Consider the following 13918-nt stretch of genomic DNA (forward strand, 5'->3'; position numbering starts at 1 on the left):
TTCCAGTGACCTTCTCTCTTTCCCTTCTCCCCTTCTTTTATTCATTCATTCATTCATTTATTTATTCTTTCATTCATTTATTTATTTGTCTATTCATTCATTCATTTATTTATATCTATTTATTCATTCATTTATCTATTTATTCATTCATTCATTTACTTATTCATTCATTCATCCATCCATCCATCCATCTATCTATCATTTATTTATTCGTTCGTTCATTTGTTTATTTATTTATGGGTAGTACTTTATGTGCACTTATTTTGGAAACTAGGAGGCACAGTAGCTGGAGTGCTGTGTCTGGAGTCAGGAAAACTCATCTTCATGAATTCAAATCCAGCCTCAGACACTTACTAGCTGTGTGGTTCTGACTTGTTTGTCTCAATTTTCTCATTTGTAAAATGAACTGGAGAAGGAAATATCAAACCCACCCTGTGGTTTGGTGTAGAGGGCCAGAACTCTGGAGAAGTATACTGGAAACAAGGTATAGACTTATAAATTTCTCTGTTAAACATTCCATTTTTTTCTTTTTTTTAATTTTTATTTAATAATTACTTTATATTGACAGAATCCATGCCAGGGTAATTTTTTTTTTACAACATTATCCTTTGCACTCGTTTCTGTTCCAATTTTTTTCCCCTCCCTCCCTCCACCCCCTCCCCTAGATGGCAAGCAGTCCTTTATATGTTGGATAAACATTCCATTTTTTTCACAATTTGTCCCCTTTTCACCTTTCTAATCTGAGACATCATATTCCCCTCTATTTCATCCCTCTCTGGGATTCCTGCACCCAGGTCATCCTCTATCATGTCTCTGTACCTGGTACCCTTCTGCCTTCCTTCTCCCCCCATTCAGCTTTCTTTTACGTCTTTCTCTTTCCCCATTAGAATGAAAACTCCTTAAAGGCAGGGACTATCTTTTTTTTTTCTTTTCTTGTTTGAATGCCCAGAATTTAGCACAGGGTCTGACACATAGTAAGTACTTATATATGTTAACTTGCCTGCAACCCTACTCAGTCTGTAGTCTATACATATAGACCAACTTGCCATTACTGAATGATACCCTATCTCTTAGTTCCACGCCCCATTAAAACATTAAAAAAAGTTCCTTCAGTACAGAGATTATTTTATTTTTGTCTTTATATTATCAGTGCCTAGCCTGTAGTGGGTACTTAAATTGATGCTTATTGAGTGATACACATTTTATATTGAAGGAGTAAATATACCAGTAAATGGTGAAAAAAAAAATTATCAATGGAAGGCACTATGGAAAAAATTAAAAGTTCCCTAGAACTTACTCAGGAAGTTGGGTGGCTTAGGGGCTACAACACTGGGCATGAGTCTAAATCTGGCCTTAGATACTTATTAATTATGAGACCCTGAGAAAGTTACTTACCTCAGTTTCCTCATCTGTAAAATGAGCTAGAGAAGGAAATGGCAACAGTTCCCTATATCTATAGAGTCCCTGCTTCTTCAAATTCCTGATTTTCTCAAGACTCAACTCCTATGTTACCTTTTGCAAGAACTTATCCTGTTCCCCCTCAGTCGTTAGCTCTTTTCCCTCTGAAGTTAATTTGAATCCCATTTGTGTATGTATGCTGTTCCCTCCATTAAAATATAAGCTCCTTCAGTGCAGAGATGACTTTATTTTGGTCTTTGTACCTTCAGTGCCTGGCATATAGTGGATACTTAAATCAATACCTATTGAGTGATACATATCCCATATTGAAGAAGTAAACACACCAGTGAGTGGTGGAAAAAATTCATCAAGAAACACGGCAGTCTACTGTAGTGGAAAGAACAACTGACTTAGAATAATTAGATTTGGGTCTAAGTTTTGTATGACATTCATTTCAATTTGACAAATGAATTTCTAAATGCTTAATGTGTGTGAAGCATTTCTTTGTCTCTCCAGGGTATCAGGGAAAGAGGATGTCTCAGACAAAATTCAAAGAAATATTAGGATTTAGAGATGGGAATGAGAAGGGAGCCCTAGAATGCCAGGTATGGGGAATGATGTATTAATGGACAGAGGCAAGAGTAGGATGTCCAGTTTGGTTGGATCGTAGAGTATGTGAAAAGAAGGGAAGGGAAGGCTGGAAAGATAGATTGCAACTAGATTACAGGGAGCCTAAAAATCTCAAGCTGAGATGCCAAAGGAAGTAGGAAACTACTGAAGAATTTTGAACTGGGAAATGACAAGGTCAGATCTATTCCTTAAGAAAATCATTTTAGCAACTAGGTGAGGGATGGCTTAAAAAGAAGGAAAGTTTGGAAACAGAGCTCAGTTAAGAGGCTCCTATAGTTGTCTAGGTGAGAGAGGATGAAGGCTTACAGTTGGTGTGATGGGTGGTCCAAGGGCATTTCTCCTTATCTTGTCAGGTTTTGGACCCTTCAAGCCACTTCCTTGCTTTTGTTAGGCTATTCCATTTCTTCTCCAACCTCAATCTCCTTATGGAACTGAAAGTCCCACCACCCCTGTGACCCTCTATGAATGCTCTATCCTATAGTCGTCACATAACTTTCCAACTCCAGCTCTGAGAACAGAACAAAAGTAACACTACAATTCTCTTTAAGGACATGTCAGTCAATTATCCTACTGTCCCATTTCCCCCACTTTTCTTTTTAAAACCTTCCTCCCTGGCCACCATTCTTTATAAATCTTGTTTTTCTTTTTTATTTCTTCTTGAAGGTCAGGACTACCAGAATTTAGCCAGAGCACATTGTTTTGTTTTGTTTTTGTTTGGGTCATAGCTGATTCATTGTGACCCCTTTTGGGATTTTTTTTGGCAAAGATATTGGAGTGGTTTGCTGTTTCCTTCTTCAACTCATTTTATAGTTAAGGAAACTGAGGTAAACAGGGTTAAGTCATTTGCCCAAGGTCACCCAGCTAGTAAGTGTCTGAGGCTGGATTTGAACTCAGGAAGATGAGCCTTCTTGATTCCAAGTCTTTTGCTGTCTCCACTGGACAGCCACCTAGTTACCCAGCATATTGCTAACACATAAAATAATATTTTTAATTCACTCACTCATTCATTTATCAGTCAGTTAGTGGAGAGAAGATGAATATAAGTAAGGAAGTAGAATTGACAAGAGGGCAATTAATTCAGTGTCGAGATGAGGGACAGGGAAAGGTCATGGATGATAGAGCTCTCAATAAGAGTTAAATTTGGAGGAGGGGAGTTTCTGAGGGAAACAATGAGTTTTAGCGAAATATCAAATTAATGTTGATGACATTTGTAACTAATTACCACCTATAAAAATCTCTCGGGAAATTAATCTGTGCCCCAGATGTCTTAAACAGCTTGAAACATTAACATTAATGTGAGTAGTGAAATGAAATTTTTACCTCTTTCTGTGAGTACTCATTGATTCTTTTAGAAACATTTTAAATCTGAGAAAGAGGGAGAGAGGGAGGGGTGGGGGATAGAGACAGAAACAGAGAGAGAGACACACACATACAGAGACACAGAGAGAGAGACAGATATAGACAGACACAGAGAGACAGAAAGACACAGAGACAGAGACCCAGAGAGAGACAGAGAGAGAGGGGAGGGGGACAGAGATACACATATACACACAAAGAGAGAGAGAGGGAGAAAGATGGAGAGAGATAGAGAGAGACAGACAGGCAGAGGGAAAAGGGAAGAGGAGGAAAAGAAGGAGGTGGAGAAGGAGGAAAAGGAGGAGGAGAAGAGAGAGAGGAAGAGAGAGAGATACAGAGAAACACAGAGAGAGATGGAGAGACAGAGATAGAGAGAGACAGAGATACATACAAAAAGAGAAAGAGAAGGAAGAGAGGAGAGAGACAAAGATAGAGAGAGAGAGAAAAAAAAGGAGAAAGAAGGAGAAAGAGAGGGAGATGGAGAGAGAGAACAAAAAATACTGACAATTTCTGTTTGCTTCATTCTGATTTTACTCATCATCTTATTACATTTATTTGCTACATAATACTTTATTTACTTGTATAATCCCACCCTGACCCCATTCTTTTGATGTACTTTAACACTTTAATGTTTCTATGATTTCCTCATTGTAGGTCATCTTCCTCCATGCACATCTCTTCAAAATTCTAGTCCATATTTTCCTATAAATCTAACACTGAGAATTTATCCAACATACTGAAGACATCTTCATGGATAATAGTGAAATACTTGGGCTGTTAAGCTGTCATCGCTGTTTCTCAAGGATTTTTAATCTTTTTGGTATCATGGCAGTACGAAGAAGCCTATGCACTCCTTTCTCAGGATAATATTTTTAAATTCATAAAATAACATACATAGAATAAGAAAATGAATCAATTATATAAGTTCAAGGATTCCATGGACCTACTGGTTATCAGTGGACCTCTGGATAGGAATCCCTGCTCTATCTTGCTACAGGACTGGTCCACCATCTTTTCCAGAAATGTGTTTTCTGCAACACTTCTAGCATGCAAATAATCCTGGGTAATAGGCAGCAATTTGCTTATTTACATTCCCTGTGCATCTTTCCATTGCTCTTGGAGTCAATTACAATTTTGATTCATCTGAGATCATGCAGTTCCATGATTCACAGCCATAAAACATTACTGAGAGAATATTGGTGTTCAAAAGTTGAGTCTTTATTTTTTTGTGGTAGAAACAAAGTAGATACCAATTAATGGGGAATTGTGGACCAAATTGTGGAATGCTGTTTCATAGTAAGGTATAATGAACTTAAGTTACTCAGAGAAACACAGGAAAATTGAGGCAAAATGAAGAAAGAACTAGAGGAACAGCATTCATGATAACTAGTGAAAACAACATTATAAGGTAGTTGGATACAGATTAATTTCAATAACTAAACCTGGTCCTTGAGAATAGATAATGAAGTATTTTTTCTTACTCTTGATGGAAAGATGGGGGATTATGGATATGGAAAGTTATATATCCTATTAAATTCAGTTATTTGTTAGTTTTAATTAAATTTTTTTTTTTTTTTGCTTAAGCAGTTGGGGTTAAGTGACTTGCCTAGGGTCACATAGTTGGAAGTGTTAAGTATCTGAGGCTGCATTTGAACTCAGGTCCTCCTGACCTGTCCTCTATGCACTTTGTCGAGCTGCCCCAGTTGGTTTTATTTAACTATTTTGGTTTAGGATTTAGATAGGGTTTAAAGTGGGGAGGAGAGTAGGTTGAGAAATGATATAGAAATGATGTAAAAACCCAAAATAATTAAAAACTATTTTAAGTCAGCTTTTTATAGCAGAAAGGTGGCTGATATGATAGAAGTCATCTAGTTCAATCTCCTCTCTCTTGGGGATGAGCCACTTCCTCTCTGAGAGAAAATACATCTGTGGCTGGCCCTTTAGTCCTTTGCATTCCTTCCTCCCAACTAACTGTCTGAGGTTTTTCTTAGATTTTCAGGTCTTTGTACTTTTCTTTTTAAGGTGACTTTTTATCTGTTTTGAATATGCCTCTGTTGTTTCCTTTAAAATTAAGCTTCAAGAGGTCAAAGATGATACTATCTGGCACATAGGTGCTTAATAGATGCTTATGGATTAAAGTATTCTACTCTTTGCCTCTTTTATCCCCAAAGAATTCCTAATTAGGATGTGAATCATATGTTTTGGACAATTTCCCTTTCGGTCATCTTATAAAATGTATATTAACATCATCATAATTTTTTTAGTGGCTTCATTTTTTACCATTTTTTGGGGGGCAGATATGATATCCTTGATGTGGGGATCACCCAGTGTGGAAATGCCTTCCTTTAAAGCAGAACAATTGCTTCTTTGCAATTTACATTCTTAGAAATTTTCCTTAGTACAATCAGAGGCTAGGTAATTTATTCAAGGTCAAACAGCAGTTTGTGGTGGGACTTGAACTCAGATCTCCCTGACTTTGAGGTCAGCTTTCTGTATCTTCTGCCTCATTTCTTCTTTCGTACCAATATCCACAGTAATGTAGTGAGAATAATAGTGGAGTATAAGGTGAGCACATTAATCGCTTTTTAAAAAACATTCTGTCCAAACCATTTTTGTGAGGTTTCAATTCTGGGCAAAAGTCAATATTAGTAGTTATAGGACTGTCATTTGTTTGTGTTTATAACTTTATTCTAAACACTTTATTATCTAAAAATACTTAGTTTTCATTTTCTGTGGTTTTTCAAATTCACTGTTTTGCAGCACAGCTGCAAATAAATACACGTGCATTTACACATGTAAATACATCTCTGAAGATTTTAAGTTTCAGCAATTTCTGCTGTTTTATTCTAAGATGGAAAGAAACTGATCTAGAATAGGAAGGGACCATAACATTTATTTAGTCCAAGCCTCTCATTTTCCAGATAAAGTTGAGCGATTTAATCAAAGACACATAGCCATTAAGTGGGAAAGTCAGAATTTGAATTCAGGACCTCTCTATGTTCAGTATTAACTCTGTTGCCTTTTCCATTGCTTCCCCTTCCTCACGGAATAGTTTTTTTTTTGTTGGTTGGTTGTTTTTTGCTGAGGCATTGGGATTAAGTAACTTGCCCAGGGTCACACAGCTAGGATGTCTTAAGTGTCTGAGACCAGATTTGAACCCACATCCTCCTGACTTCAGGGCTGGTGCTCTATCCAGTGTACCACCCAGCTGTCTCTCAGGGAATAGTTTTTAAAGAGATCTTATACCAGTCAGGAAGGCCTGGCTAAGTTGACAATGAAGAATTCACTCAGACCCAGAATTGAAAAAAGCACCAACTTACATTCAAATCTTATTTTCCTACTGTCTGGCACTGGGCAAGTCATTAGATCTTAGTAAGGTAATTTAAAGGCCATTGAGTGCAGCTTTTGCATTTTACAGATGAGAAAACTGAGGTCCAGAGAAGTTAAGTGACTTGTCCAAGATCATGTGGTTAGAACCGAAGTCTTTCCAGTCCAAAGTCCAGTACCCTATTCTTAGAAAAAGGATGCCTTGGTAGAAAGAAGATGGATTTGTAAACAAAACACAGACTCACTCTATTTCTGGCAGATTGACTTTACTTCTAAGACATTCAGGATGACTTGGCCTTTGGGTAACATTTAGTTGCAAACCTGAGATGAAAATGCCTTTTTCCTTCACCTGAAAGGACAGTGTGAATTTGGAAGATGATTGTTACCTTATTCAAGTTTCCTTGTTTAATTCCATTTTCTCAACACCAGGATGTGGAGCATATAGCTGTAAATTGTGAAAAGCATTTCTTTTGCTATTTTTGCTGACTCACAGCCATCTCTGGGCACTCCCTAGAAACGTGTTTTGTGAGATAACCATAACTGTCTTCCAAGGAGGCTTCAAACACTCCCTTTTGTGTCCGGTTCTGGCTTAGAAATTATCGATACCAGGAAGGTCTATTCTGCTTCCCTCTGAAATAAGACCCAGGAGTCTGCAATCAGAGCTGGCTACCTTTGCCTCGTTTCCCGAAGGAATCATGCTTTTCCTCATTGTTGCTGTTTCTTCCTTCCCTGGAGAAACAAAACAAAGATTTAGCAAATTCTGATACTTGATGGGAGATTGAAATAGCCTTGTTTTAATAAGAGATGGGAGATAATGGTCTGATCTTAGGAGAGCTACTTAATAATATCTGCAGGACTGAATGATTGGTTGGTCATCAAGGTCATCACAGCGCCTTCAGGAATAGTGATGCTATCTAGAAATAGACAAGGACTAATTTATAATTTAGCAATCCTGATCAAAAAATAAAACTGGGGAAAAAAGCACTTTAAGATGGCTGATGGATGGATGTTTGAGCTTTTCAGATCAACAGTTGATTGCCTCAGTTTAACTTAGGGCTCAGTTGAATAATTAATAATTAATAGTCAAGATCTCTGAGTTCCAGTTCTCAATAAAGAGCACCAATGGCTTTTAAATAGGGACTCTTTTCCTTTCTTCCATACCATGTAACTTCCCACTATTCTCCTCAATAACATATGAGTCTTTCTCTCCATTTGTGGCTGTGGGCATTCAGCTGAGGAATCTCCAGCTGTTTTCATCTCTAACAAATAAGAGTGTTCTTAATTCTAACATCCCCTGATGGTCATCTAGAAGGAGGAGGGAGTTCTCAGCTGGTCAGGACTGTCTGGATGTTGTATTCTAGCTGTAGCTACTGCCTAGGTACAGATATGAGCCACCGACAGGTAAACAGGGATAAGAAATACATGATATGAAGGAGATGTAGAATCTTATCTCGAAAGTGTATTGTGATAGGAAGTCACTCTCTATACATTATGCTATTTGGTTCAATCTTTGGAGAAAATGCTAGAAACTTTGTCATGGGTCTCTTGATATTTTTGTGGCAAGCACTTGGGCTTCCAATTTTTAATCAAATGACCTGATTATTTGTGAAAAGCTTTCCAATCCTTGTAGCACTATATAAATATGAGCTGGGTTGTTGTTATCATTTGCTTTTAACACATGAGCAGTATGCTTCCCTTTTTGGTCATAAAATGTTCTTGCTATTTTTTATTCCACTTCTTGAGTTAGGTTTTCAGTGTTTATAGTGATTCAATGAACTTCTGGGTTCACATGATCATCTATTTAAAACTTGAAGGTTTTATCTGGTCAAACTCTCTCATTTTATTATTATTAGCTGTTTTTCAGTCATGTCCATCATGTCTTCATGATGACCCCTTTTGAGTTTTTGGGGGGCAAAGATACTGACTGGAATGGTTTTATTATTTTCTTCTTGAGTTCATGTTATATATGAGGAAATGGACATGAGCATGGTTAAATGACTTGCCCAAAATCATACAGCCAATAAATATCCGAGGCCATATTTGAATTCAGGAAGATGAGTCTTCCTGACTTCAGACCTGGTGTCTATCCACCTCATCACCTACTTGGTTCTCTCATTTTATAGATGAGGAAAATGAAGTTCAGAGTATTTAAATAATTTGTCCAAATTATAGGGATTTGAAATCTTCAGAATCTGGTCTCACTTTTTGAGGATTGCTTGTATTTCTCTTAAAATTATATTTAAAATCTAGAAAAAGACTGTTTCTGTTATCATTCCAAATACTCCCTCAATACCTAACATTGTATACATTTCTATGGTGGGCATTGAATAACAAGAAAAAGAACATTGCAGAAGCTATTGGATTGAATCTCTGAATCTTTGAACCCTGGTTCATATGAAATATCTGATTGTCATAACCAAATCTCCAGGAGTCTCCACAATGGGAAAGAGAATATTTGGGAAAAAGCAATCAACATCTGTCTGGAGATAATTAGTGGCAAATGGTAGGATATTTGTGAGCATGTTTCAGTGAATATGTGTTACTAACAATAGTCTAATCGATATCAGGAATGATGAATATAATTAACGTTAATTATATTATTATTACATATATTATAAATTATTATAATATTAATAATTAATGTATTAATATAATTAATATCTCTCTATATGTCTATGGATATCCTCTACAGATTTCATCATTACAGGATAGAGATGATCTTGGGTTCATCTCTAAACTTAGCTAAGGTTCCAAACTGAACAAGCTTCAAAATTAGAAAAAAGCTTTTGACACAGGAGAGCAAATTGTATACTAAAAGATGCTTCTTCAACAAGATGCTTTGGGTAGAATCAGGATTTTGGGGCAAGAGCAAATTGGAGTGCATGATTTCTGAAACTCCTTTCTTTTAAATAGTAGTCAGTCAATTCAATTCCAGAATCTTCAAGGTTTGACTTGTAGGCCTATTCTTTCTATGTAATTCAATATGTTATTAAATTAACATGTAATTTTCCAACTCCACCTTGTATATAGAAACTGAAATTAGGTAAGAACTCCAGATAATGAAGGTTTTAAGCTATGAGTAGCACAGTCATACTTGACTCAGATAGCCTGCAATGCCTATAATTCATTTAAGTTAAAATTCTAGACTTCTCAGATTATTTTAGTAATTGAAGGATTTGCTTACCAAATGAATGAGAATTTGTTTCTCATATTTCCATTGGCAAACTAGAAATAGAAGCTTATTCTATTGAGGAAAACATTTATTTCTTTTCTATAAATGCACAGTGTGCAATCAAAATCTATTCCCTTGTAAGGGTATATTCTGTTTGGTTCAGTATAAAAAAGGGAAGTCGAATTCTACAGGGAACTGTCTTTCTTTCATAAAATTATCTCCTTAACATTCTTTAGTTCTCATCCATAGATGGGCAATTTCGTAGTACCTCAGAGATCAAACTTTTCTCAACACCTTGTCAGTTATGACAAAACTACCTTCTTAGATCTCATAGGCAATTTGTGGTTTTTAAGCTACTGATGAGAACAGATGTCTAAATGCATAAGTAATTCCTCTGTATTAAATCTGGATTCATTTACTCTAATGTTTAGCTGCAGATATGCCATAATGACAAGAGATAAGGAAGGAACACGATTAGAATAGGATAGCAAGAAAGAAACCAAGAAACTTTCCTTTAAGGGAAATTTCCCCAGGTGGATAAAAATGTGGATTGGCTGTAAAACTTCCATCTTCTTAAAAATGGTTAGCCAAAAATAATTAGTCTTGAATGCTGATGTTATAGTTAATGACAATGATCTACCTGCTAGGCCAGTTAGCAAATCCACAAGCATCAATTACCTACTATGTGACAAGCACTGTGCTAAGTATTAGACAATTAAGGAAGCTTCAGTAATTGAACTCCCTTTCTCAGTACAGATCACCCCTTTTTCTGAAATTTGTTGTCTTAGTTGGGGATGAATCTGGAGTCAAGAAGGGTTTAGCTAAGATGACACAGCTGGTATAACCAGAAGGTCTTGGAACTCCTGTTTTCTGGACTCTATCCATCAAATCACATTGTCTCTTATTACAAAAAACAAAAAACAAACAAACCAAAAAACCAAAACAGGGTAACATTTCTAAACTACTTACAAATAGAGATTCTTAACGTAGAAGTTTCTTTTTTTACATTAAATTAAATTAAATTTAATAAATACACATTGCTTTATGAATCATGTTGGGAGAGAAAAATCAGAACAAAAGGGAAAAACTACAGGAGAGGGAAAAAAACAGAAAAAAGAAGGGAATATAGCCTGTGTTGATTTATATTCAATCTCCATAGTTCTTTTTCTTGATGCAGGTGGTGTTTTCTATCCAGAGTTTATTGGGATTGCTTCGGATCACTGAACCACTGAGAAGAACCAAGCCTTTCATAGCTGATCATTGCACATTCTTGCTGTTATTATGCACTATGTATTCCTGGTTCTGCTTGTTTCATTCAGCATTAGTTCATGTAAATCTTTCCAGGCCTTTCTAAAATCAGCTTTTATCATTTTTCATAGAACAATAATATTCCATTACTTTCATGTACCATAACTTATTTATCCATTCCCCAATTGATGGACATCCATTTCTTTTCCAATTCTTTACTACCATAAAAAGAGCTGCTACAAACATTTTGCACACTCCCTTCTTTGTGATTTCCTTGGGATACAGACCTAGTAATGCACTGCTGGGTCAAAGGATATGCATAGTTTTATAGCCCTTTGGACACAGTTCCAAATTGCCCTCCAGAAAGGATGGATCATTTCACAACTCCACCAACAATGGATTACTGTCCCAGTCTTCCCACATCTCCTCCAACATTTATCATTATCTTTTCCTGTCATTTTAGCCAATCTAAGAGGTGTGAGGTACTTCAGAGTGCTTTTTAATTTGTATTTCTCTAATCCATAATGATTTAGAGCATTTTTTTCATATGACCATAGATAGCTTTAATTTCATCCTCTGAAAATTGTCTGTTCATATCCTTTAATCATTTATCAATTGGGGAAAGGCTTGAATTCTTATATCCTGCTGTGTTTTGAAGAATGATCACAAAATGATTTCTTGGTTTAAATAGATGACCCTTTTTTGTCCTCTTTTCATAACACATTAGGAAAGATATTTACTATCTCTTTATATATTTTAAAATTGAGAATTTTATCTTTATCAGAGACACTGGCTGTAAAAAAATCCCAGCTTTGAACTTCCCTTTTAATCTTGTTTTTGTTGGTTTTGTTTGTGCAAAACCTTTTTAATTTAATGTAATATAAGTTGTTGATTTTGTCTTTCATAATGTTCTCTAGTTTTTCTTTACTCATAAATTCTTCCCTCCTTCAAAGATCTGACAGATAAATTATCCCTTGCTCTCCTAATTTGCCATTTATGCCCAAATCATGTACCCATTTTGACCTTATTTTGGTTTATGCTGAATTTCTGAAATATTATTTTCCAGTTTCCCCAGCAATTTTTGTGAAATAATGAGTTCTTATCCCAGAAGCTGGAGTTAAGAGGTTCATCAAATACTAGATGATTGTAGGCCTTAATTATTGTATTGTGTGTAAGTAACCTATTCCACTGACCCAACATTCTTTTCTTAGCCAGTAGCAAATGGTTTTGATGACTGCTGTTTTATAATATAGTTTTAGGTCTGGTACTGCTAAGCCACTATTGTCCTTTGTACTTTTTTCCTCATTAATTTCCTTAATATTCTTGACCTTTTGTCCTTCTAGATGAATTTTATTATTATTTTTCTAGCTCTATAAAATTTGTTTTTTTGGCAGTTTGATTGGTATGGCACAAAACAAGTAGATCAATTTAGACAACATTGTCGTTTTTATTATATTAGTTTGGCCTACCCATGAGAAATGGAAATTTTCCCAGTTGTTTAGATATGACTTTTTGTGAGAAGTGTTTGTGTTCACATAGTTCCTGGGTTTGTCTTGGCAGGTAGACACTCAAATATTTTAGTTTGTCTACAAGTATTTTAAAAAGAATTTCTTTATTTCAGAAGTTTCTTTATGATGAAATTGAAAATTTTTTTTTAAAGGAAAAAGATGCTTACTAAATAAAACATTTATGAGAATTAAGTCTCATGGGACCAGTTTCAGGTCTTTTAAAACTATTTTCAAGGATGATGGATTTTTACTCTGATGCAATACTGGCAAACCTTTTTTTTTTTATTATTATAGCTTTTTATTTACAAGTTATATGCATGGGTAATTTTACAGCATTGACAATTGCCAAACCTTTTGTTTCAATTTTTCCCCTCCTTCCTCCCATCCCCTCCCTCAGATGGCAGGTTGACCAATACATGTTAAATGTTAAAGTATAAATTAAATACAATATATGTATACGTATCCTAACAGTTATTTTGCTGTTCAAAAACAAAATCAGCCTTTGAAGTAGTCAAACCTTTGTTTTAATGAAAAGTCCTAAGTATCTGGATAAGGGTTGTGGGGAAGGACTGAAAGGCAGAGAAGAGCTAGGGATGGGGAAGGGGTATATGGATAAACATGACTTTAGCTTTTCAATAACTTTGTAGTTCTTCAAACTTGATCTCTTACAAAGTCAAAGGTCCTAGGAGTAGGAGACATTTTTTGGTCCAATGGTGTGATATCCAGTATCTGGACAAGAATATTGTGCTAAGTGAGGTCCAGGGTCCTTCCTCGCTGAGGGATATGGTCATCCTGATGTACTATGTGTTCTGGTCAGATCCCAGAACATCACAGTCTTTAGAGCTGGAAAAACCCATTGGGACCAACATGTCATGGTATTTTAATTGTAAGAGATTTAAGTAGCCTTTGAGTCATAAATATGTGACCCTCCAATGCAGTGTTCCAAAGAGGTCATTAAGGACTGAAGTTCTCTAGGGAGAAAGAGCAAATACTGCTTCCTACATCATCCCATTTCTACTTTTGGACAGTTCTTTTAGGACAACCAGGTGCAGCGGACAGAATTCTGGGCCTGAAGTCAGAGAGACTCCTCTTCCTGAGTTCAAATTTAGTCTCAGACATGAATTATGTGATCTGGGGCAAGTCACATAAGACTGACCGTTTGCCTCAGTTTCCTCTTCTGTACAATGAAATGGAGAAGGAAATGGAAAACCCTTCCAGTATCTCTGTTAAGAAACTCCTAAATGGGGTCATGAAGAGTTGGACATGACTGAGCAATAAG

The sequence above is a fragment of the Antechinus flavipes genome, chromosome 6, assembly GCF_016432865.1.
Source record: "Antechinus flavipes isolate AdamAnt ecotype Samford, QLD, Australia chromosome 6, AdamAnt_v2, whole genome shotgun sequence".
Classification (NCBI taxonomy): Eukaryota; Metazoa; Chordata; class Mammalia; order Dasyuromorphia; family Dasyuridae; genus Antechinus; species Antechinus flavipes.